The sequence below is a fragment of the Phocoena phocoena genome, chromosome 16 (assembly GCF_963924675.1).
Source record: "Phocoena phocoena chromosome 16, mPhoPho1.1, whole genome shotgun sequence".
In the NCBI taxonomy this organism is placed as follows: Eukaryota; Metazoa; Chordata; class Mammalia; order Artiodactyla; family Phocoenidae; genus Phocoena; species Phocoena phocoena.
In genome coordinates this window covers 28,605,557-28,629,272 of record NC_089234.1, presented here as the reverse complement: position 1 = coordinate 28,629,272, position 23,716 = coordinate 28,605,557, and the positions used below count along the sequence as shown (strand labels likewise).

The following is a 23,716-nucleotide window of genomic DNA, read 5'->3' as shown; positions in this document are numbered from 1 at the left end:
AAACGTATGGACACTAAGGGGGGAAAGCGGTGGGGGGTGGAGTGGTGTGATGAATTGAGAGATTGGGATTGACATGTATGCACTGATGTGTGTAAAATTGATAACTAATAAGAACCTGCTGTATAAAAAAAAATCAACAATAAAAAAAAAGTTAAATTGCTTGGGGAGGGGAAAGAGATTACTGCATTTTTAGACTTGGGGAGATTACAGTCTTACATTTAAAGGTTACCCTCAGAGGCCAACCCAGTATTTTTATAGAGGAGGAAAAGGAGGGATGGCTCCATAGGTTAGACAACAGCATAGGCCAACCCTTACTGCTGAGGCTGCAGCAAGAAGGGTCATAGACACAGAAGTAGCAGGCAAGGCTGGGGCGGTGGTCCATCTCCTGAGCATCTCTGATGTGGCTTCTAGGGGCAGCCCGTGGAGAGAAAGGTTACTCTGTGCTACATCAGACACTAAGCAATAGGGATCTGCTCCTTAATTCTCCACACCATGATGTCACAGGAAAGGCTGAGGAGCTCCAAGTGGCAGAGCCCAGAGAACTCTGGACTCCAAGCCCAACCCTGTTCCTTCCATAATGCCACGTATTACTTCACCTCCCTGGGCCTTGGTTTCCCGATCCGTGCAGTCAGGAGAGTGATCCCTTCCCTGTCTGAGTCACTCTGTCATTATCAGGACCAAACAAAATGAGTTAATAAGGAGGTGAGCGCTCTTTAAAATGAAGGACACATGTGGGTCATGATTTATTATGGGCCTGGATTCATTTAAGCTCGCTGATCTACTTAGGCCACAGATATTATTAATAAGTACCTGGTTATAGTTTAACCTCAACTACCTCTTAAAGTAACTACCACTACATTTTTATCACCTACTGTATACTTTGTCTAAGTCACTGTCTAATTTCAGAAGAAGATCCTTAGGCTTCCCTCCTAGTACTCATGTCTCCTACCCCCTGCCCAATACTCACATCTTCCTGAAACTTGGGTCTTTACAGTGGTCTCCTTCTCAGGACTGTTTCAACTCATTTATGTTTTGGCTGAGATCTCAAGGTCAGTACCCCATGCAACATGCACCACAGTCTGCTACGGATCAACAGAGTAAACAAATCTGGTTTACTTCTAAAGCTTTTTCCAGCAGTGCACAGCAGACACTTTCTAAGACAGGGCGAATTCTTTCAGCCTTCAGTAAAGATTTAAGAACTTGAGGTAACTTCTTCAAAGCGTTCACTTAATGTTGTCTTTCCACCACCATATACCAAGCTCACAAGTGAGACACATATCACCCCTTTGATATTCTAACGACTTTGTAATTATACAACTGGCAAGAAAGGAAACTTGAAAAGTTAAAGGCACAACCCAAATGTCCCTTGGTGGATGAACGGATAAATAAAATGTGGGATATGCATACAATGGAGTACTATTCAGCCTTAAAAAGGAAGGAAATTCTGACACATGTTGTAACATGCATGAACCTTAGTGACGTTGTGCTAAGTGAAATAAGCCAATCACAAAAAAACAAATTCTGTATGATCTCACTTATATGAGGTACCCAGTGTAGTCAAATTCATAGAGAAAGAAAATAGAACAGAGATTACCAAGGCCTGGGGGGAGGGGAGAATAGGGAGTTATTGTTAAATGGGTACAGAGTTATAGTTTGGGATGATGAAAACGTCCTAGAGATGGACAGTGGTGATGACTACACAACAGCGTGAATGTACTTAATGCCACTGAATTATATACTGAAAATGGTTACAAAGGTAAATTGTATGATGGGTATTTGGCTGTTTGGCTTCCTTCTAGTGTTTGACTATTACGAATAAAGCCACTAAAAAGAGTTAAAGGCAGCCTTTAGAATGTTGTGCTATAGTAAGGGGCAATGTAGGTCATAAAAGACTATCGTGCTCTTTCCACCATCTTTCCGTGCCACCGTAATGGTGCACGTGGACATCCTGGCCAGGGTTCTCAACATTGCTGAGAAGAGAGGCAAACACCAGGTTCTTACCAGGCAGTGCTCCAAAGCCATCATCTGGTTTCTAACTGATGATACAGCATCCATTAATGACAACAGAGTTGGGTAAATTGTTGTGAACCTCACAAGCAGCTTAAACAGTTGTAAAGTGATCAGCCCCAGATTTGGTGTGCAATTGGGTGATCTAGAATAATAACAGACTACCCGATCCCATCCCATCCGTTGTACTAGTGATCTTGGCTGGCGTCACGGACCAAATGGAAGCAAGATGAAAACACACAGGAGGGAAAATCCTGGGATTCTTTTTCTCGGGATGTAACACATACATACAATAAAATGCCTCAGTGAATAGCAACAACAAATACTATTATTTCTTTCTTAATAAAATAATGATATATACTATTATACATGCACATAGTAAAAAGTCTTAGATAATATTCACCAAAATGCAAATAGTGAATAACTCTGCATGGTGGGATTATGAATAATTTTTTTAAATAAATTTATTTATTTTTGGCTGCATTGGGTCTTTGTTGCTGTGTGGGCTTTCTGTAGTTGTGGCAATCGGGGGCTACCCTTCGTTGCGGTGCGCGGGCTTCTCATTGCAGTGGCTTCTCGTTGCGGAGCACGGGCCCTAGGCGTGTGCTTCAGCAGTGTGACATGCGGGCTCAGTAGTTGTGGCTCACGGGCTCTAGAGTATGGGCTCAGTAGTTGTGGCACACAGGCTTAGCTGCTCCGCAGCGTGTGGGATCTTCCCAGACCAGGGCTGGAACCTGTGTCCCCTGTATTGGCAGGCGGATTCTTAACCACTGTGCCACCAGGGAAGCCCAACAAATAATTCTATAATTTTTATGTTTTAACTGTTACAAAACAAAAATTCAACTGAATAAATTTGAAGAGCTAATTGGATTTATTCAATGATTCATAAATCGAGCAGCATCTCATCTAGTAAATAGAAGGGCGCTCCAAGAAGTTGTACAAAATGGAAGGTTTTTATAGGCAGAAGGAGGGTGGGGCAAGGAAGTTATTAGCAAAAGAAAAGAAAGAATTGTTTCAGGCCAGGTCGTCTTCTTTTTTGGGGGGAAGCAAATGGCAGGGGGCTTATACAGATTATCTCACTAGTGCTGATCAGATTGTCTATTTGAAAGTCGCTTTCTGGGGAGAGGTTGCAACTGCAGCAAAATCTTGGTTTGCTGACATGGGGACAAATGACTCCATTTGGGGCTTTTATTTCTTTTTAACAGTACAAAAAATACATAAAGTTATTTTCTAGTGTGTATGTCTGCTTCCCCTAGTCATGGCAGAGAACTTAAGTAAGGAGGCATGGCTTTTCATTCCAGTGATCTGTTTCCTTTCCATTATGTTCTTAGGTGCTTACATGTTGTGAGGAGCTGTGGTTCAAAGGTGGAGCCGGTGGCCTTGGAAAAGTCACTGAATCCTCTGAGCCTCTGTTCCTTCACCCATTAGATGAGAATAGTAGTAATAATAACAACAATAAAACCTACCTTTTGGTGTTGTGCAGAGGTGTGTGGTACGATAAGAAAGCGCTCAAATGAAATTGATGTCACTCTTTATTACAGAAAGTACTGCTAGCATCCAGATTACCACAGGAAGTAGGGTTGAGGAGAATATTTTCAAAATTCTCTCCATTCCAGCCAACTGTAATCAATTAAGTTGAGGCTGCCACTGATCTCCACCACCAGTCCGTTCCTCACTCCACCTCCCAATCTTTGATCTTTAATGACTTGAATGTGCTAAAGAACAACCACTAGGGGGCACGATTTCATCACTTGAGAACCTGAGTCCCATTGCCCTAATTTCTTACCAGTGCATTTTACCTTCCAAAAATTCTGTGAATATGAACCTAAGTATTAAGGAAGCTTTCCAGTGGAGGGAAACCCAAGGTCACAGGCTCACGGCTCCACCCTTTTATGGGTCTCCTCCCCCCACCTCCTTTCCTCCTCTCTGTTGTAACTGGCACCAGTTCCCCTCCCCTTTGGCGGGTAGGGCCTTGTTTTGCTTACTCAGCCAGAGGTTGCCAGAAAGGAACTATTTTCCCCTTGTAGGCTGTGAGGCTAAACATTATTTGTCCTGCTCAAGGCTGCTATGGGACAATATTTGGTTTGAAGGAATTTTTTCTTTGCTTTGATTCAGCTCAAGGTGGCTACCAAGGTCAGCAGCTGTCTCCCTGTTTCTCTTCAACCTACCAACTTCTTAGCAGGCAGTTTAAGACCATTCCTTTAAAAAGTTTTTTCATTTGAGGGGTGGTCAAACTAGCCCCATTAATCTGCTATGGACAATGACACTTGTTGCCAAATCCCTGCTTTGCTTCTCAGACTTAGAAGGCTCACTGCCCCATCTCTTTCTGCTGCTAAGATTTCTTTATTTTTAAAAAATTTATTTATTTATTGTTGACTGTGTTGGGGCTTTGTTGCTGCTCAAGGGGTTTCTCTAATTGCAGTGAGCGGGGGCTGCTCTTCGTTGTGGTGCGAAGGCTTCTCATTGTGGTGGCTTCTCTTGTTGCAGAGCACAGGCTCTAGGCACGCGGGCTTCAGTAGTTGCAGCACGCAGGCTCAGTAGTTGTGGCACACGGGCTTAGTTGCTCCGCGGCATATGGGATCTTCCCGGACCAGGGCTCAAACCCGTGTCCCGTGCATTGGCAGTCAGATTCTCAACCACTGAGCCACCAGGGAAGCCCCTGCTAAGATTTCTAAAGACAGCAATTCTCAAACTTTGGTGTGAATAAGAATCATGTGGATGGACTTCCTTGGTGGCGCAGTGATTAAGAATCTGCCTGCCAATGCAGGGAACACAGGTTCGAGCCCTGGTCTGGGAAGATCCCACATGCTGTGGAGCAACTAAGCCCATGCGCCACAACTACTGAACCTGCGCTCTAGAGCTCACGAGCCACAACTACTGCACAGCTACGAAGACCCAACACAGCCAAATAATTAATTAATTAAAAAAAAAAAAGAATCGTGAAGGAGCATGTTAAAAGTGCAGATTTCACCACTTCACACCCATTAGGACAATTATTAAAAAAAAAAAAGAAAAGAAGTGTTGGAGAGAATGCAGAGAAATCAGAACCCTGTATGTTGCTGGTAGGAATGTAAAATGGTGTAGCTGCTGTGGAAAACTGTATGATGGTTCCTCAAAAAACGAAACATAAAATTACCATATGATCCAGCAAGTTCACTTCTGGGTATATACCCAAAAGCATTGAAAGAAGGAACTTTAACAAGTATTTGTATGTCTGTGTTCATAGCAGCATTATTCACAGTAGCCATGAGAAGCAATGCCATTCCCTAACATTGGGGAGGGGGTTGTGATGCATCTCACAGAGTTCTAGCAGTTTTATTTTGTTATTCAGATATGTTTAAAAAATCCTCCTGGAAGAATTTATACTATGCTCTGTTAAAAGGACTAGAATTTGTGGCAGAAGGTGAAGGGGAACTTTCACTTTTCATTCTGTTTACTTCTGGGTTGTTTGTTTATTTTACATTAGGAGGCCCTGTATTACTTTTGCACTTAGAAAAAAAGAGTTCTTTAGTTAGTGGTGGAGGTATTAATTGTGGCTGCCCCTCCCATTTAAAGCAACACTGGCAGTACAAACACAGATACCCACTCAAAATAATATTCTTACATAATAATATGGATGATGATACCTTAGTAATTAGCAATTTACAAAGCATATCCACGTCCATTATCTCATTTAATCCATGGCGAGGCTTTGTGAAATAGGTAGTATTTTACCCATTTTACAGCCGAGAATCTAAATGCACAGTAAGTAGACATAATTGTTGTCTAAACTGCATCTTTCTCCCTCCTTATCCTCTGGGTGTTATCTTTGGTTCACTTTGCTGGAGTGTTTCTGGCACTTATTCTAGTCCTATAATAAAATATATTTATAATCCATTCATTTGAGGATAAGCATCCTTGGCTGAAACTGCCCAGATTGAAAGAACTGTTCAGACAGGCGATGCCACCCTGACCAGGTAGGAGCTAGTTCTGCTGTGTTTGTTTGCCTCCTGAGGTTATCATAACAAAATTCCTAAAAGCAAAATATCTCATGCATATATGTTTTAAAAGAAGCATCATTTTGTTTAGTCTGTGTGACAGGCAGAAACTGCATGAGATTTTTATTGTGCAGACCTTCCTTTCACAGAAAACTGCAATGTCAGGTAGTTTTTGAAGAGCTGTAAATGGCTTTTCCAGTTTGGGCAAAGTGAAGCTCATCATTTGAGGGTAGATATTCCTGCTGGCAAATGTGTGGCTTTTAGTGATCAGGCAAATACAGATGATTTGGGTTGTTTGCCCTGCAATTGCAAAGATTTATTTGGCTATTTATTGTTTAATGGTTGTCATTAGTGGCCACAAGCAAAAGAAAATGTCTTTGACTTCCACAAGTATCTCCTTTTAAATCAGGACTTAACCTCAGATAACATTTGTAAACCAAGAGTTTCTCCAGGATTGGCTAGATAATTTACACAGCCCTAGTGCAAGATGAAAGTGAAGGGACCCTTGTTCAGAAATTATTAAGAATTTAAAGGTGGTGACATCGGAGCATTAAACCGAGTGCAGGGCCCTTTGCAAGTATACAGGTTGTACGTCCATTAAGCCAGCCCTGGATCTCTTTTACATTTAAAAAATTTATCTTGGGCTTCCCTGGTGGTGCAGTGGTTGAGAGTCCGCCTGCCAATGCAGGGGACATGGGTTCGTGCCCCGGTCCGGGAAGATCCCACATGCCGCAGAGCGGCTGGGCCCATGGCCGCCGAGCCTGCACGTCCGGAGCCTGTGCTCCGCAACGGGAGAGGCCAAAACAGTGAGAGGCCCGTGTACCACAGGAAAAAAAAAAAAATTATCTATCTATATTTATTTATAGGTACAACATTAACATATCACAAATTTTGAAAGATATAAAAGTAAGTTTATTGGGCGGGGAAGTCTCCCTTCCCTATATGGACCACGGTTACCAGATTCTTGTGTTATCTTCCCAGAGATTTTCATTCATTTACAAACATACATATACATAATATATTATCTACCCTCCTTCAGGACCCACATATGCAAATAGTAACATACTTTACACACTGTTTTGCACTTTGTCTTCTTAACAATATATCTTAGAGATCATTCCTTATCACTGCAGGCAGTCTCCTCATTCTTTTCCATGGCTGCATAATATTCCACTGTATAGATGTAGCAGTTGTTTAACCAGTTCCCTTTGATGAATATATAGGTTGCTTCCAATGACCAAAAGTGTTGTAACAAAAACCCTTGCACATCATTTTCCTATGTGTGTGTTACTGTGGAATTGTCAAATCAAAGGTAATAGACCTTGCCAGTTGCCCGCTAAAGCGATTGTACCAATTTACATTCTAACCAATACAGACTTACCAGGTTTTTGGATCTTTGCCAATGCAATAGGTGAGTGCTTCCTTATAGTCTTAATTTTCATTTCTCTTATCAGTGAAGCCCAATATCTTTCCAAATGGTTAGGGGTCAGTCTCTTCTGTGACCTGTCTATCCTCATTATTTCTTTATTGTATTGTGTTATATTATTATATTGCTCATCAATCTTTTTCTAATGATTTGTACAAATGCTTTATCCATTAAGGAAGATTGTTCTTGGTTTGTGATACTTTGAAAATATTTCCTCCAGTTGGTTTTACCTCTTTAACTTTGTTTTGCCATGCAAAGTATTTTTAAGATGTAGTGAAATTTATCAATTTTCTCTTATGGCTTTTTAAAAATTTTTTTTCAGAGTATAGTTGATTTACAATGTTGTGTTAGTTTCAGGTGTACAGTAAAGTGAATCAGTTATACATATACATATAGCCACTCTTTAAGATTCTTTTCCCATATAGGTCATTATAGAGTATTAAGTAGAGTTCCCTGTGCTATACAGTAGGTCCTTATTAGTTATCTCTTATGGCTTCTGAATTTTGTATCATACTCAGAAAGATCTTCTCCACTCCCATGCTTCCTTCTAATAGTTCTTTGATTTCATTCCCTCACTAAAACCTTCTTTCCATTTGGAATTTATTTTAGTATAAAGTGTGAAATAGGGACCCAACTGTATTTTTTTTCCAGATGGCTACCTCCTTGTCCCAGCAACGTTTATTGAATAAGTCACCTTTTCCCCTGCTGATTTGAAGTCCTATCTTTATCAAATAGTATAAAGTTCCTATATATATTTGTGCCTGTTCCTGAACATTCTGTTTCATTTACAAGAATGGTTAAGCATGATGTGTCAAAAAGAAGAAGGAGGAGGAGGGGGATAATAAGAATTAGTTTTTTTAAACCTCTTTCTAGTTTGAATAATGGTCATAGAGAGATGATGATGGTTAAGAAATATAATGGATTGGGTGAATTTGAGAGTCAGACAGACCTGGGTTTCAATCCCAGCTCCACACTTACCTAGCTGTGTGACATTGGGTGAGTTACTTGCCTTATCTGATCCTTAATTTCTTTATTTGTAAAACAGAAATACAGTACCTCTCTCATTGAGTCGGTTGAGAAGTAAATGAATGTAAAGTGCTTAGAATAGTGCCTGACACATAGTAAATTATTATTATTATTATTATTTACCCCTGGAGTGACCTGGTTTTATCAAAGTCCCAAGTCCTGGGAAATTGCTTGGTCCTGAGAAAACTGGGACATTTGGTCACCCTTAACCCTATTGTCATGTGCAATGTGTAGTTTTTCCTTCTATCAAAGCCATACTACTCAGTACCTACAATGAATGCTTAGCTCAATTTTTACAGAAATATCACAAAATGCAATTTTTTTCATAAGCATAAAATCCATGCTCTTATCTCATTCCAATTGAGTGCCCCTCCCTGGGGCTGATAGACATTCTTTGGCCATCAGAGCCTAATCTAGGATTTCCTCTGGTTTCCACCTGAACCAAGATCAAAGAGACCCCCGACTCCTGCCACCAAGAAGGGGTAGGTGTTGGGATAGCAGTGGGGGTGGAGGTCAAAATAGGGGTAGACGAAAACACAAGGCAGAGTGACTCCAGGACATGGAAGACTGGGAATACTTCACTTCTAGAATAAAGCAACACAGAGCAGTCTCTCAGGGACTGATTTGCTAGAATGGAGAAGAGCAGTTGTTTTCCTCACTCACTAATCATTCTAACTTTAGCCCTGTAACAGACTAGTGGGGCGGTAGTGCAGCACGTATGTCTTAAATCCTACCACCAGAGCTGCACCTACTCTGGGGAGGTGTGTGGGAGGCTCTGAATCCACAAGGACAAACGTGCCGGGTCCTGGCTGGTTGAAGGAGACAAGAGAGAGGATTATTTGTGTTGGAAAAAATCAAGTCTTGAGCTTAATCAGACTTAATTTAATGGTGCAAGGAAGAGAGGCCTGAAGGTCAGAAAACAAAGTGCTCATTCCATCTCTTTCATAAACTAACTCTAACCCCAAGGCATCCATTTCTCCCAGGGCACCCCCTGCACAACTTCAGGGGTCGTGTGTCATTCATAGAAACACGTGAATATGCCCCCTTTGGGGCTGGTGATACTGAAAGTGAGCAGGACCCTGAAGCACCTTCCCAGGTGCAAAAGCCCCTGTGTGTCCCCTGTTTCTTGTTTGTACGAAAAAAGGCTTTAGTCTCCTAGGCCTTCCCTGAGTTCCAAAGAGCAGACTCAAGCAGTTACGAATCAGGGAAGTGAGAGAATGCAGAAACAAAGGAAAAGCAGCCAAGCAAGGAAAGTAATGATAGCTAAAACAATAGTTCAGCGATAAGACAGAGTCTTAGTTCCTCCTTAAGGGATGTATGTAACATCTGATGCATATCTCTGAGCCGTTCTGAAGAAACTAAGACCTTGCTAACCACAAGCATGTAGACCCCAGACTGGTTGGAACCAGAAGGCTGATGATTAAGATCCCTGACACATCACCCTGTTACATCACCACCAACCAATCAGAAGAAAGTCCACAAACTGCAACCCTCACCCGCCAAAATGTTGCCTTTAAAAACCCTTCTCTGAAAACCATCAGGGAGTTCAGGTCTTTTGAGCATGGCTCAGCCCTGCAGTAAATGCTGCACTTTCCTTCACCACAACCTGGTGTCAGTAGATGGGTTTTTCTGCTCAGTGGGCAAGTGGACCCAAGTTTGGTTCAGCTGAAAAAACACTCTATTATAATACTCGTATGTCCTGGGTTTCTTGGACTCCTTCCCTAGAGAGTAAAGTGGTAATGAGAAACTAACCCTGATGAGGTAAATAGCTGTTGTTTCAGCTTCACCTGAATTCATTCCTCCTTCTTTGGTAACTGTCCGTAATTTTGCTTTGGGGAGTTACCTCTCCAAAATGGATAAAATCTGGCCAGTCAAGACACGCCACTCTCCCCTGGCCAAAGAATTCTGCCAATCAGATGCTTCCTTCTTTGAGTTTGAATTTTGAGCCAAAGATTCAAGAAAGATTCAAGAAGACTGAAAACAGAGTAGATCCATTGCCAAACGATATACCCTAAAGCAAAGGTTGGCAAACTGTGGCCACCAACCAAATCAGGGTCTCTGGCTATTTTTGTAAATGAAGTTTTACTGGGACACAGACATAGTCATTTGTCTATGTATTGTCTATGGCTGCTTTCACGCTGCAATGACAAAATTGAGTAGTTATGATAGAGACTGCTCCACAAAGCCTAAAATATTTACTATCTGGACCCTTAAAGAAAAAGTTTGCTAATCTCTTCACAAAAGGGATTGCCCAGTAATTCTTGCTACTTAGATCCCAGGAGCTATTCTAGTTCCCGTCCATTCCAAAGCTGGGTTCTTCAGGTTTTCCTTGGATTCTGGTTTTTTGAGGAATTCCTTCTTTGCTTAAGTTAGAGTGAATTGGTTTCTGTTGCTTGCAACCAATGAAACCTGACTTTTTGGTATTTACATATACTTTGAACTTTTAAAATCACTTAGAGAAATAGATTGATGGGAGAGGATCCACATCTCTGTGGAGCAGCAAAGGTATGGCAATGAAAATGATTCCTGTTGTGGTCTATCTCTGACCTTATGAAGGATTAAAAAAATTGTGGCCAATAATCAATGTCAAAGCTTACAGTGACACCTGGTATGACCAACTGTCCTAGTTTACCAGGATGGAGGGTTCGTCCAAGGCTGAGGGGTTTGCAAACTGTAGCATTTTTAGTTTTAAAACAGGAAGTCCCAAACTGGGACAATTTGATCACACATCTAGGCTATTGTGTGATTAAAGTTGAATTCTGTTGTTTTTAAAAATCAAAATAAGAGTAGTATTTAAAAAAATAGAGTATTTCCAAAATTCCCATGTCTTTAATTTGTTTTTAGCCACAATATTTTAAGCATTTAAAGTTTTCAAATAAAAGAGATCATGAGATTTTCACGTTCAGTTAAAGGGGACACAACTTCACTATGTTTTAGGAATTCTCTGTTATAAAGGAAATAGTAATAATTGAATCTTGGCATCATGGAGCGAACATTGCATTAGGAATCCAGAGTTCCATGTCTGCATCCTGCCTCTGGGATAACAGCATTTCGTATGTGAACATTACTTCTGAGAAGCATAAGGTACCACACAAAGCAATCTGTTATAATTATTGGTGGAAGAAAAGGAGAGCACAATCATTGCAGATAATTTCTGAAACTTGGGCCAAGAACCAGAGCCTGGTTGGTGCCGGTGATGTCAGAAATGAATCCAGTGCCGATGCTTGTGTGAAGGAAGGAGACTGATCCTCTGGATTTGCAGGGTCCTGGAAAATACCTTCAGTGATGAAAAACATCTATTTGGATTAGGCAGCCTTCAATAAGTAGGCGGATTATCCAGCTTCCTTCATTCAGAACTGACTGGACTTGTTTGGCGACTTCGTAACTATGAGGAAGGAAGAAGGAGAGAGGTGCATGTTAAATCTAGTGCAGATATGAAGCACGCTGAGTTGGAAGGTGGTGAGACGAGCTTCTTTCTGTGTATGTGCAGAGGATGACCACGGAGTGGAAGTGGTTGGGGGCTGGGCAGTTGGTTAGAGATGGGTTTCTCCCATCTCTAGAAAATTAATTCTGAATGATCTCAGAGTCATGGGAGCTGGAGAGCCTGGTGGTTTGGATAAAATATGTAGAAAAAAATGAATAGGGAAGAGATATGGAAATAGTTTTCTCCCTTCATCTTTCCTAGGCTAGTAAGTATAGAAATTCTGCAGAGCAGGCACCAGTTGACCTAGAACCCATTTCCCTTATAGAATTCAGGGGGTCTATGAATTTGGGTTGGGGAAAAATGACATCTTTATTTTTGCTAACATAAAATGAGATGTAGCATTTCCTTCAATTACGAACGTGCTCAACAACCACAGCCATATTAGTGAACCTGAGACTTGTCACCAATAGAAATCACAGATGTTTTCATATCACTTATTGTGTTGTAGATATCATGAAATATTTGTGTTCATCACGACTTTGGAATTAATGATAGAAATTAGACTCACTGCTAGACTCTGTTCCTAAATGCACAAAGAGGTACATATATTACTACAATTTTACATATTTTTGTTTTGATAATTGTACTTCAATGTAATTGTTTTCTTTTGTAATCTTATATAGCTTATTTTATACATTTGGTTTAAAAAAATATTTATTTATTTGGCTGTGCTGGGTCTTAGTTGAGGCACGCCGGATCTTCGTTGCTGCGTGCAGGGCTCTTAGTTGCAGCGTGCGAGCTCTTAGTTGCCACGTGTGGGATCTAGTTCCCTGACCAGGGATCGAAGCCGGGCCCCCTCCGTTGGGAGCGTGGAGTCTTAACCACTGGACCATCAGAGAAGTCCCTTATTTTATACATTTGAAAGTATTATTCTGGGAAGGGGTCCAGGGGTCTTACCAGACTGCTAAGCGCTCTGTCCCTGGAGCTCTGCTCTGGACACTACCCTGTGGAATAGCCCACCACCTTCTACCACCCCCATGCTCTCCACACCTTTATACAAGCCTTTACGGGGGCTCCATAGAAACGTGGGCAAATGTTTCAGATAATGTGATAAAGGAGTATTTCAGCATGGTCAAAACTATTTAAAAATATTTGTTCTAGTTCTTGTATGTGGACAAGAACTGGAAAATAATTAACAAAAATGAAACTGTTTAGGACTTCCCTGGTGGCGCAGTGGTTAAGAATCCTCCTGCCAATGCAGGGGACAGGGGGTCGAGCCCTGGTCCGGGAAGATCCCACATGCCGCAGAGCAACTAAGCCCATGCGCCACAACTACTGAGCCTCCGCTCTAGAGCCCGCGAGCCACAACTACTGAGCCTGCGCCCTAGAGCCTGCGAGCCACAACTACTGAGCCTGCGTGCTCCTAGAGCCCGTGCTCCACAACAAGAGAAACCACTGCAATGAGAAGCCCGCGCACCGCAACGAAGAGTAGCCCCCACTCGCCGCAGCTAGAGAAAGCCCACGCGCAGCAGCAAAGACCAAACACAGCCAAAATAAATAAATTTATAAAAAAAGAAACTTTATTTTTAAAGTGTTGCTACATTATCTTTTCAATATTAGTTTTAAAAAAGCATTTCTATTCTCTTTTTCACTTAAGCAATATACCTTCATTGTTGAAGAGTTTAAAAATATTGAGGAGTTAAAAAGGATAAATGTTCACTCTTAACCAGTTAAAAAAAAGCATGCTGCATTTTATGTAGATTTTTAAATATAATGTAGAGCTTTATATTCTGACATGGAAAGATTTCTATCATATGTTAAATGGAAAAGCAAGAACTGTACATAAAAGAGAATTTCTTTTTTTTTTCTTTTTTTAAGGATGTGTAGATACATATGATGATGCCTAGGAGGCCATACATCAAACAAGCGTTGGTGTTAACAGTTTGATTATGTGTTAATATTAGTCAATACCGATTTTGTTAAAGGAAAGGAAATCCTTCAAGGAAAAACATAGTGTTGATGCTAGGATTAGCAGCTTCAGGGTGTCCTGGGCATATCCTGTGGCAGCCTATAGAGGTGGCTCCAAGCATCAGATGTCTGGTGCCTGGGAGGGGCCCGCTAGGCACCCCCATGGAGCCCTCGGGGCCTGGGCTTCAGCTTTGCAGGCCCGAAGGTGCTATTTGGGTTTCTACACCCAGAAATTATTTGTCTCTGGGGAAATGATTAAATTCACAAGAGGTAAATGGATAAACCAGAATTCAAATATTCTGAATTAGGATGATAACACCTTCCTTTCAGGGTGCAGGTGAAATGAAACTAGAGGATGTACTCAAAGCTCTTAGCTGAGGGCACGTGGGAAACCCTCAGTAAAAGGGAGCCATTGTTATTATGAAACTTCCCAAGAAGATTTACCTATAGGGGAGGTTAAGCTGGTCAGTAACAAAGAGGGCTTCCCCTGTGCCAAGAACACTGCTAAGGGCTTTGAGTACATCCTCTCATTTCATCTTCATACACCCTGCAAGACAGGTATTATTATTCCCATTTTACAGATGAGGGATTGGGGCATAAAGTGGTTAAGAAACTAAACTGTGATAAAGCCAAGATTTGAATCCCACTCTGCTGTCTTAGCCAGCATTACCTTTGAGGATAGCTTGATGAGCATGAGCTTGGAGCATGTGTGTTACCTAGATGGTCTTAATGGCAGTAACATGCAGCTGTGAGTGCCAGGTATCTCCATGCCTACTAGCCAGATGTGGCTTTGGGTGGGTCACTTAACAGCTCTGTGCCTCAGTTTCCTCATCTTTAGAATGGGGATACTATTAGTGCCTACCTCCTAAGGTTGTCATAGGATTAAATGCTTTTAAGTGGTGACTGGCACTTAGTAAGTATCCACTTAACGTTAACCATTGATTTGACTGTGCTTGTGGTTGTTACCTGCCTCCAGAACTGATCTCCAAGTTGTGGATCTGGACACCCTGTCCCCCGTATCATACTGAAGATATAAACTGACTCTCTGAGCAAACCTTCCTGGGTGCCTTGTATAGATTATGCCAGTTCTGAGCACATTCTTTCTTTAACCCGCGCTCCGTAAGATATAAACAGTTTAAGTGTCCTCAGTTATACCCACAATTAAGTTGGTTCTCTCTGAAGTCACTCCCCCACCCTCAGATTATTTTGATTTTGGGTGTTCACAAATTCTCTTGGAACTTTTTAAAATTTATCTTTTAAAAGCAGTTTTAGGTTCAGAGCAAAACTAAGAGGAAAGTACAGAGAATCCCTATATATTCCCTGCCCCCGCACTTGCACAGCCTACCCCATTATCAATAACCCCCACAGGAGGGGTACTTTTGTTACTAGTGATATATACATTGATATATCATAATCACCCAGAGTCCATAGTTTACATTATGTTTCACACTTGGTGGTATACATTCTATGGACTTGGACAAATGTATGATGGCATGTATCCACCATTATAGTATCATACAGAGTATTTTCACTGCCCTAAAAATCCTCTGTGCTCTGCCTTTTCATACCTCCTCCCTTCTTGGAACATCTTAAAGATGGCAACTCTTATTCCTAAAACTGGATCCAATCCTTTTTCATTCTCAGAGTGTGACTGTCAGCCCATTAAATTGAGCGCACATCCTTTTGCCATCTCAGGGTCCTAGTTCATCCATTCCCCAGGGGGGCTCTGAGGCCTCATGAAAAATAAAGGTGTGAATTGTGCATACATTGGGTTGGACCCATCAATATGGGTGTGTAATTTTTGGCAGTAACCACTCAGAGCTTAGTCCTTCCGGGCTCCAGACAGGGGCTGGGACTGGTGAAACTGAGGAAACGCTGTGCCTGGATAGCTAGAACCAGGCTCTTTGGCTTCCTTGGATACCGGACTCCGAGGAGCACAGCTGTCCCGGCGTGTCTGCAGCAGGACTGAGATATTCAGCTGAGTGTGGTCTCCTACAGGCTTGTTGGAGCTTGAATGGGCTGGGGAATTGTCCTTTCCCTCAGCTGGACCTCACTGCAGGCCCTGGAGGGCTTGAGGCTGTGCCGTTTTCATTCCTGACCATTATTCCAAGACAATAGATTTCTTGTCAGCAACAGAAATTCTTTATTATTGAAAGACATGCTGCTGACAAGAATGTTTCCATGAAAGCCTTCCCTTCCACCTCTGACCTCCCAAACAAAGGACACAGCCCACGCCCTCTCACTACATCCTCAGGGTATACCCAGGCCACCAACCCCCCCCCACCTCCGTCACCATTTTGGCCATATCCAAGTCCCACTCGTACTGTTATTTCCTTAACATTTTGCTTTAAATGTGCTCCCTTTTTTCTTAAGTAAATTAATTTTTCCAAGAACTTTATATCAGAAATATCTGTGAGACTTAGAGAACAAACTTATGGTTACCAGAGGGGAAGGGAGGGGAGGAGGGATAGTTAAGGAGTTTGGGATTGACATGTACACACTGCTATATTTAAAATGGATAACCAACAAAGACTTACTGTATAGCCCAGGGAATTCTGCTCAATATTCTGTAACAACCTAATTGGGAAAAGAATAGATACATGTGTATGTATAACTGAATCACTTTGCTGTACACCTGAAACTAACACAACATTGTTAATCCATTGTACTCCAATATAAAATGAAAAGTAAAAAAAAAATTTTTTAAAGAAATATCTGTGAAATTGCAGATTTAAGGAGCTGCGTTTTTCTTAATATACATTTAAATAAATACATAAGTATTAAACATTTAAAAATTTTCCTGTGGATCACCTAAAACCAACCCTCCCAACTCTGCCCCAGGAAACCCTGGCAAGGTCTTTGAACTCGTCAGGAGACCCTCCCAGGTCACCTGTGTTGTCACTGTCGACTTCCCTCCCTAAGACCCCTCAATCTGTGCCCTCATGGGCAGGTGCGGCAGGAAGGAATGGGTCTGTTCCACTTGGAGGCCCCACCCTGGGAGTGGTGAGTTCCATGGCGAGGTGCCCTCGTCCACTCAAACTTGGATTTCCTTCCTGTCTGGTAGAGAGAGACCCATTCTTTTTGTGATCAGTGATGAAAACAAACGTGAGGATTCTAATCGGCTCTCCTCTCTGGGGGGTGATGAAGCCAGACAAGGCCCTGGGGAAGGGGGCATCAAAGGCAGGTGGAAGTTGGTGGCAGCTATGGAAAGAGGATGGCAGCTAGGGAGGACTGACTGACCGAAGACATTTGCCTCTTTTCACAAAGAATTTGAGGGAGAGGATGAATGTGGAAACACAAGGGCTCTGTGGGTCCTGGCTCCATCAGTTGCCAGCTATATAACCCTGTATCTTCCTGCACCTCAGTTATTCCCAGTAGAATGGGGTTGATGATATTTAGTTACACTTGTCTTTTCCGCTGTCTAGGCTGTGGCAGGAATTGAATGGAAAGTAAAGTATTGCTGCTCTGAAAACTCTTAGGGCGAGGTCCTCAACTCTGGTTGCACTTTGGAATAACCTGGGGGAGCTTTAAAACACAAGAGTAAAAACCAATTCTCTAAGACCCAAGGCAAGAGATTCTGGCATCTGTGTTTTCCAGTGTGCTTCTGGTAATTCTAATGTGCAGCCAGGATTGAGAACCACTTCCCTCGGGTTGTGCTGTCCAAATAGCTGTGCCATTTAAACTTAAATTAATTAGAATTAAGTAAAATTAAGTAAAAATTTTAATTAAGTGAAATTCCTCAGTGACACTAGCCACATTTCAAATATCCAATAACCACATGTGGCCAGTAGCTGCCATAGTGGATAGTGCAGATATAGAACATTTCCATCATCACAGAGAATTCTACTGCCTCTTAAAGCATGATCTGTGGATCAGCAGCTTCAGCATTACTGGGAGCTTGTTAGAAATACACAGTATCAGGCCCACGCCCAACCTATAGAATCAGAATCTGGATTTTAACAAAACTGAACAAAATCTCTAGGGTTTTCATGGAAGTTTGTGAAGCACTGCTCTGAAGCATACATTCTACTCATTCATTTATTCAACCAATATTTATTAAATGCCTGGCATGTGCCAGATACATTCAGGTGTTGGAGAGTGATTAGGGAAAAACATAACAATGTCTATCATTCTAGCCAGAGGAAACAGACATTAAGCAAGGAAACAAATAAGCAAACTCATTTCAGAGAGAGGTAACAGGGGAATATGCTAGAAAGGCACTATGGGGGGGAGGGCGGCTACTTTATATTGAAGGGGAGGGTCAGAGAGTGTCACTCTAAGGAGGGGACCCTTGAGTGGAACTTGAATGACATGGAGCTGGCCAAGGGAGGATGTGGCGTTAGTATGTTCTGGACAGAGATAAAAACCAAAAATGCCTTGATAGTAGGTTGCCAGATTTAGCATATAAAAATACACAATGCCCACTTAAATTTAAATTTCAGTTAAACCGTGAATAATTTTTAGTATGAGTACATCCCAAATAGTCCCTGGGACATGCTTATACTAAAAAAACAAATGTGTGGTTTTGCTGAAATTGGAATTTAACTTGCATCCTGTATTTTATGGAGGCTCTACCCGAAAGAAAGCCAAGAGGGCAGCAGAGTCGGAGGGACACGAGGAGGTGCTGTGTCACTGGGGTAGTCAGGGCGCAGGGTGCCATGAGGAGGGGTAGGACAGAGAGCAGGGCCCAAATCTTGGGCTACACAAAGACAAGTTTTAAAAAACAAAATGGTCAGTAAAGGACTGTACTAACCACTGTCGTTTCTTCCCCTCGGTGACATCATTGGTTTTACCTTCCTGCAACCCTGCGGTTTCTGGGAACGGCTTCTTGGAAGATGAACAATTGTCTGGGCTGTTACACTTGGGTGGTGCCTGGGGAGACTCGGACCATGGTTGACCTGCCTGAGCATAGCGTGCAGGATATATTGTTTGGTCTGAGCTTTTAAGTGCTCTTTCCCTGTTTGTTTGTTTAATTCCTGTGCTTTTGTATGTGATCTCCTATAAATCTCCCTCTCCTTAAGGACTGTGTTTGACAACTTCATTTCCCCCCAACTGGAGACATTTCCCCTGCTAAGGGTCAAAAAGACTAATTACCCTAAACTAAGTATCGGAGACACTCTCAGGCTCACACATGACCCAGCAGCGCATGATTGCGGCCATATTAATAGAAGAATGTGATGAGAACAGAGCTGTGCACAGAGCAGTGACATCCTCCAAGCCCGACTGTATTCCTGTCTGAAAATAAACTCCTGACCCCTTTAGCCACAAATGGGTGGAACCTCATTGTAGAAGAGGCCATGCGAGATATTCTATTCAGAGAGAAGCCTAGGCCCTGGGAAGATCATGATTTGCCAAAGGATCCCAAATTGATGATGGAACTTGGACCAGAACTCACAGCTCCTAACTCCCTGTTTGGTGCTCCTTCTACCCAAGTTAGGCTCGATGTCAGAGGATGGAGGGTGGGAGTGGGAGAATTGTGGGGGGAGATGAGAAGGGCAGCAAGACATCAGCTGAGTCTCATAAAGTTCCTTAACGCTTACAAAGCACTTCCCTACATTATTTCGTTTGAGGTAGGTATAATTTCCATTTTGCAAATGAGGAACCTGGAGCTCAGAGAGATTAAGTGACTTGTTCAAGGTCACACAGCTGTTATATGGCAGAACCAGGATTCAGACCCAGATCTTCAGGCTCCTTGGTCTGTTTCCACCATAACCTGGAAAAAATAGATAAGGAGAGAGCAACATGCTGGCCACCAGTGTTATCAGAGGTGAAGGGCAGGCAGTTGGGAGGGCAAAGTGGCCTGAGAAGTCAGGAAGGAGACTGCTTTCCTGGAGCCAGGCTGGGTACTTTCCATGCGAAAGCTCCTTCCATCATCACATCAAATTCATGAAAAGGTATCATCACCTGCACTTTACAGATGAGAAACTGAGGTTCAGAGAGTTTAGTTAAGTGGCCATCCAGCTGGTTAGTGACAGAGTTGGGACTTGAATCCACACCTATCCCACTTGAGAGCCTCAGCAGGTCCCCCCTGGGGTTTTCTGGGTCAGTGGATGAAACGACATGAGGGAGGCATGGAGAACATGCAAGGAAAAAGGACCAAGAAGGCTTTACGGGTACAATGAAGGACCCTGAGGGTGAGGGTGCTCCCCACGGCTCTCCCCTCTGCTCTGTAGGCAGATATTGTCCCAGAAGCATTAGCCAAATCCCCTCATCTTTTTATGGTCTGTAGGTTTGCTTGGGGGCTAAACTGGAACTGGGGCTCTACCTGTATTGCTCTGCCCTTAAAACTGCAGTATTCTGGCCCCCTCGCTTCTCTGGCCACCTCTCACAGGGCCTGCTTCCGTCTGAGCTGCCCCCCTCCCCCAGGACCACCAGCATTAGGCAGGAAACAGAGCTGGATTGCCTTGTTATCATGTGGGAACTTGTCCCATCTTCTCTTGACTCCCTCCCCCACCCCCAGCCTCCTAATTTTGTTTCCAAAATAATTTGAGGTTTTTTCCTAACTGAGGGTCCCTGATTGAATACTAGTGGGGAAATTCCTACCAAGTCTCCCCGATCTTTTCTAGTCAACCATCTCATTTTTTCTGAGGCTGCATCACTGACAAGGTTATCATTTTCCCCAGCACTTAATTCAGTGCCTGACTCATAGTAGGTTCACAGTAAGTCTTTCTGCCCTGAACTGACAGCACAAGGGAAAAAGAGGTGGGATTATTCTGAGGGGCCGTCATTGCTAATGTTTCCCTTGTTTAGACATCTTTTGTTGCTAATGAATCTCTCAAGCCTGGTGTCTGGGACATTCCTCCGAAGCCTCCTCATTAGAGGAGTTGCTGGATGACCCTCTTGTCCTCTGGGGGAATGTTGGGAGTCGGCACATCTGTTCCAGGGCATCTGGGTTCCCATGTGGTCAGTGCAGCCCGCTGCCCACCAGCCAGCTGTCACGTTGCTTCTTCTCCTCACCTTCAGCCGGGGTCTACAATCGCTGAAAAACTGATGGAAATTTAAGTCCAACGGGACATAAAAGTACAGTGAGGAAATGTAAGCTATATTTACTCCTGGCAATAAAAGACCAACATCTGGGGCGTGTGGATGGAGGGTAGATGGGGATTATTTGTACTGTTTTTGCAAAATTTGTTTATCTGAAAATATCTCAGAATAAAATGTTAGTTAGATAGGTAAACAAAATGTTTTGCAACCAGGTTAAGTGAGATAGAACATGGAGCCAATAGAGGCAGGGAGTGGAGTAGTTAAGATGAGGGCTTTGGGGTCAGGGAGAGGTGGGTTGGTATCTTGCTTTCCCACTTAAGAACTCTCATTCCTTGAACAGGAATACTTAACAGGTTACTTAACCTCTTCAAGTTCCAGTTCCTTCATCTGGAAAATGGCAATTGTTAATGTCGACCTCCCTGGAGATTAAATGAGGTAACGCATGTACAGCATTTAGGATGATACCTGAGACTTGGTAGGAAGAGGGCAAAAAGAGACAGAAAGGACAAAGTCCTCCCCTTATCCAGCCTCAGAGAGATTTCTCAGTCACTGCCGTTTAAGGTCCTAGATCCCACACCAGAGACCCACTGTGCGGTTGAAACCAGCCCCTGGCTTCAACCCGAAGTTGCCCATGTGCTGAAATAGGCCAGGGCTGCCTCCCATAGAATGTTTCCTGACGTTCCCAGCTGGTCACCTTAAAGGGCCAGCAGGAAGGTGCTTATAGATCCTTCTTAGCTTGTGACCTCAGGGCCACAGTCTTTCATTTGTTCATTTAACAAAACTTCATTGGGTAAGGGTGGAGGGAACCATGGACTAGATAGTGTACTTGGTGTAGTGATATAGCATGGAACAAAACTGACCTGGTCCTTGCCTTCTAGCTGCTTACATTCTAGGAACTAGCCTTTCCCTATGATTTTCTCTGGCTCCCCTCTCTTGGCAACGCCCAGCCTTGGTCATTCGTTTGGAATGCAACCCCTCCTTTACTGCCGCCTGCAGGCAACTCAGGCTTACAGGTCACAGAAGGCAGGGACGTTGACAAAAGCTGGCAGCTACTGGGCCTGACCATTCCTTGACTGCAGTCCTAGAGTATAATTCGGCCTTGGGAGCTTGGGAGGAACCAAGGGTAGCCGGTGGTGTAAAGCTAAAACTGCCTATCTGTGAGTATTTAAACTCCAATTGGCCTCCCCAACCCCATTCCATGTTCACAGTATTTTTTAAACTAGTCTCTGCCCTATACGCTCTCTTCCTTCTCTGTCTGCAGTCCCTATCAGTCTGAAAAACTTTTTCCAAACAGCTTTCCTTCTACGATCAAATATGCCCTCTGACCCCTACCATCCTACCTCACCCTCACCCTGCCTCTTGGCCTGGGGCTGTGATACCTATCCAACTCCATCAAGAGTTCATGCTTCCTAGCATCTTAGATACCGAGCAGTCACAAAATTAGTATTAGCAAACCTGGCCACCCTCCCTATGTGGCAATTTTCCCACTCATTTCTTTTATAGGAAAACTGGAGTGATAATTCAAAACACAATACAAATTGAAGGAGGAAGAATTTTACCTTTCTTACCCTCTTTCACATTCACAACTATCTCAGTAGACCTCTCACTTGTGAAAACTGTTTACCTTGAATGTTCTCAAAAATTAATTTCTATTTTTTCTCTTTAGAACATTATCTCAGTATTATTTATTGAGAACTGTGTATGTTTTACAACCTGTAGAGAAAGTCTTATATATTCTTCACAAATACGACCTACAGTATACAAAAAAATGTAACTAAACATATACTGAAGGAGGGGCTCCAGTCAGTTCTGTATGGTGAGATGCAGCTTCAGAGACTATAAGACTCAATCTCTGAAAGGTGAAGTGTGTGTGTGTGTGTGTGTGTGTGTGTGTGTGTGTGTTTCGTCAAGAAAAAAAATTTATCAATTATTTTGTGATTTTTATATCATGAAATATGTTTCCACAAAGCCTAAATACTTTTTTTCAAAAAGAGTCCAGGCTCTGGACTCAGAGACAGTCCAGGTCTTACTCTCCTTTCCATTATGTAATTGCTTATAGAATTGGTATAAAAATTAGAAGAGATAATTGATATAAATTGATTACCACAGTGCCTCAATAGGTGGTAGCACAGGCTGCTAGCTGTGTGCCCCCACATCTGTTCTTCTCTTTGTTTTAATAATATAACCCTGATTTTTATCTGGGCATATAGTCTCCCTTACCTAGGTACAGCCATGTGACTAGGCCAATGGGTTCTGAGCAGAAGCATTGCCTGTGATTTCTAGGAACTCTCCCTAAACAGAGACACTCTTTGTCATCCTTATGCCTGTTATTGGTCTGGACTCTAGATGTGATGACTGGTGCCCCAACTGCCGTATTGGAGCATGAGGAGGAGGGCCACGCCCTGGGGATGGCATTGCAGAGAGCCAAAGAGTCCTTGATGAGCAGGGAGCTGCCATTCCAGCACTGGACTTCCTAAGGATTTCTTTTCATAAAATATAAATTAATTTTTCTCATATTTAAAGCATTATTTTTCAAAGTGAAGCTAAACCTAACTATACTATAATTATTATTGTCATCATTATTTTATTAGTCCTAGCCCGCAATCAGTCTCTCTCACAGATCCTCTCTTTAGGCCATTAAAAACAGCCTAAATGTTATCAATAGTGCAAAGAATTTTGCCTTCGTTCTGATCTCTGTTGCCAACCCAATCACGTCTTTAATGAAGGGGTGCCTGGGTCTTCCCGGCCCCTGATGGCATGCATGGCATCACCACTGTTTTCCCTCCTTTGATTCCCTCTCTTTCTGCATTCCTGATTCTAGGTTTTCCCCACTTTCCATGGCTCTTCTTGCAGAATTCTCAACGGACTCACTGAGACTGAATCACCCTGAAAGAGGAGAAGGAT

The 23,716-nt window shown here is 42.7% G+C and overlaps 1 pseudogene; it reads left to right on the top strand.

The window, feature by feature from the left end:
• Nucleotides 1–1,930: 1,930 nt before the first annotated feature.
• On the top strand, nt 1,931–23,289 carry LOC136135996 (small ribosomal subunit protein uS8-like; annotated as a pseudogene).
• The last annotated feature ends 427 nt before the right edge of the window (nt 23,290–23,716 follow it).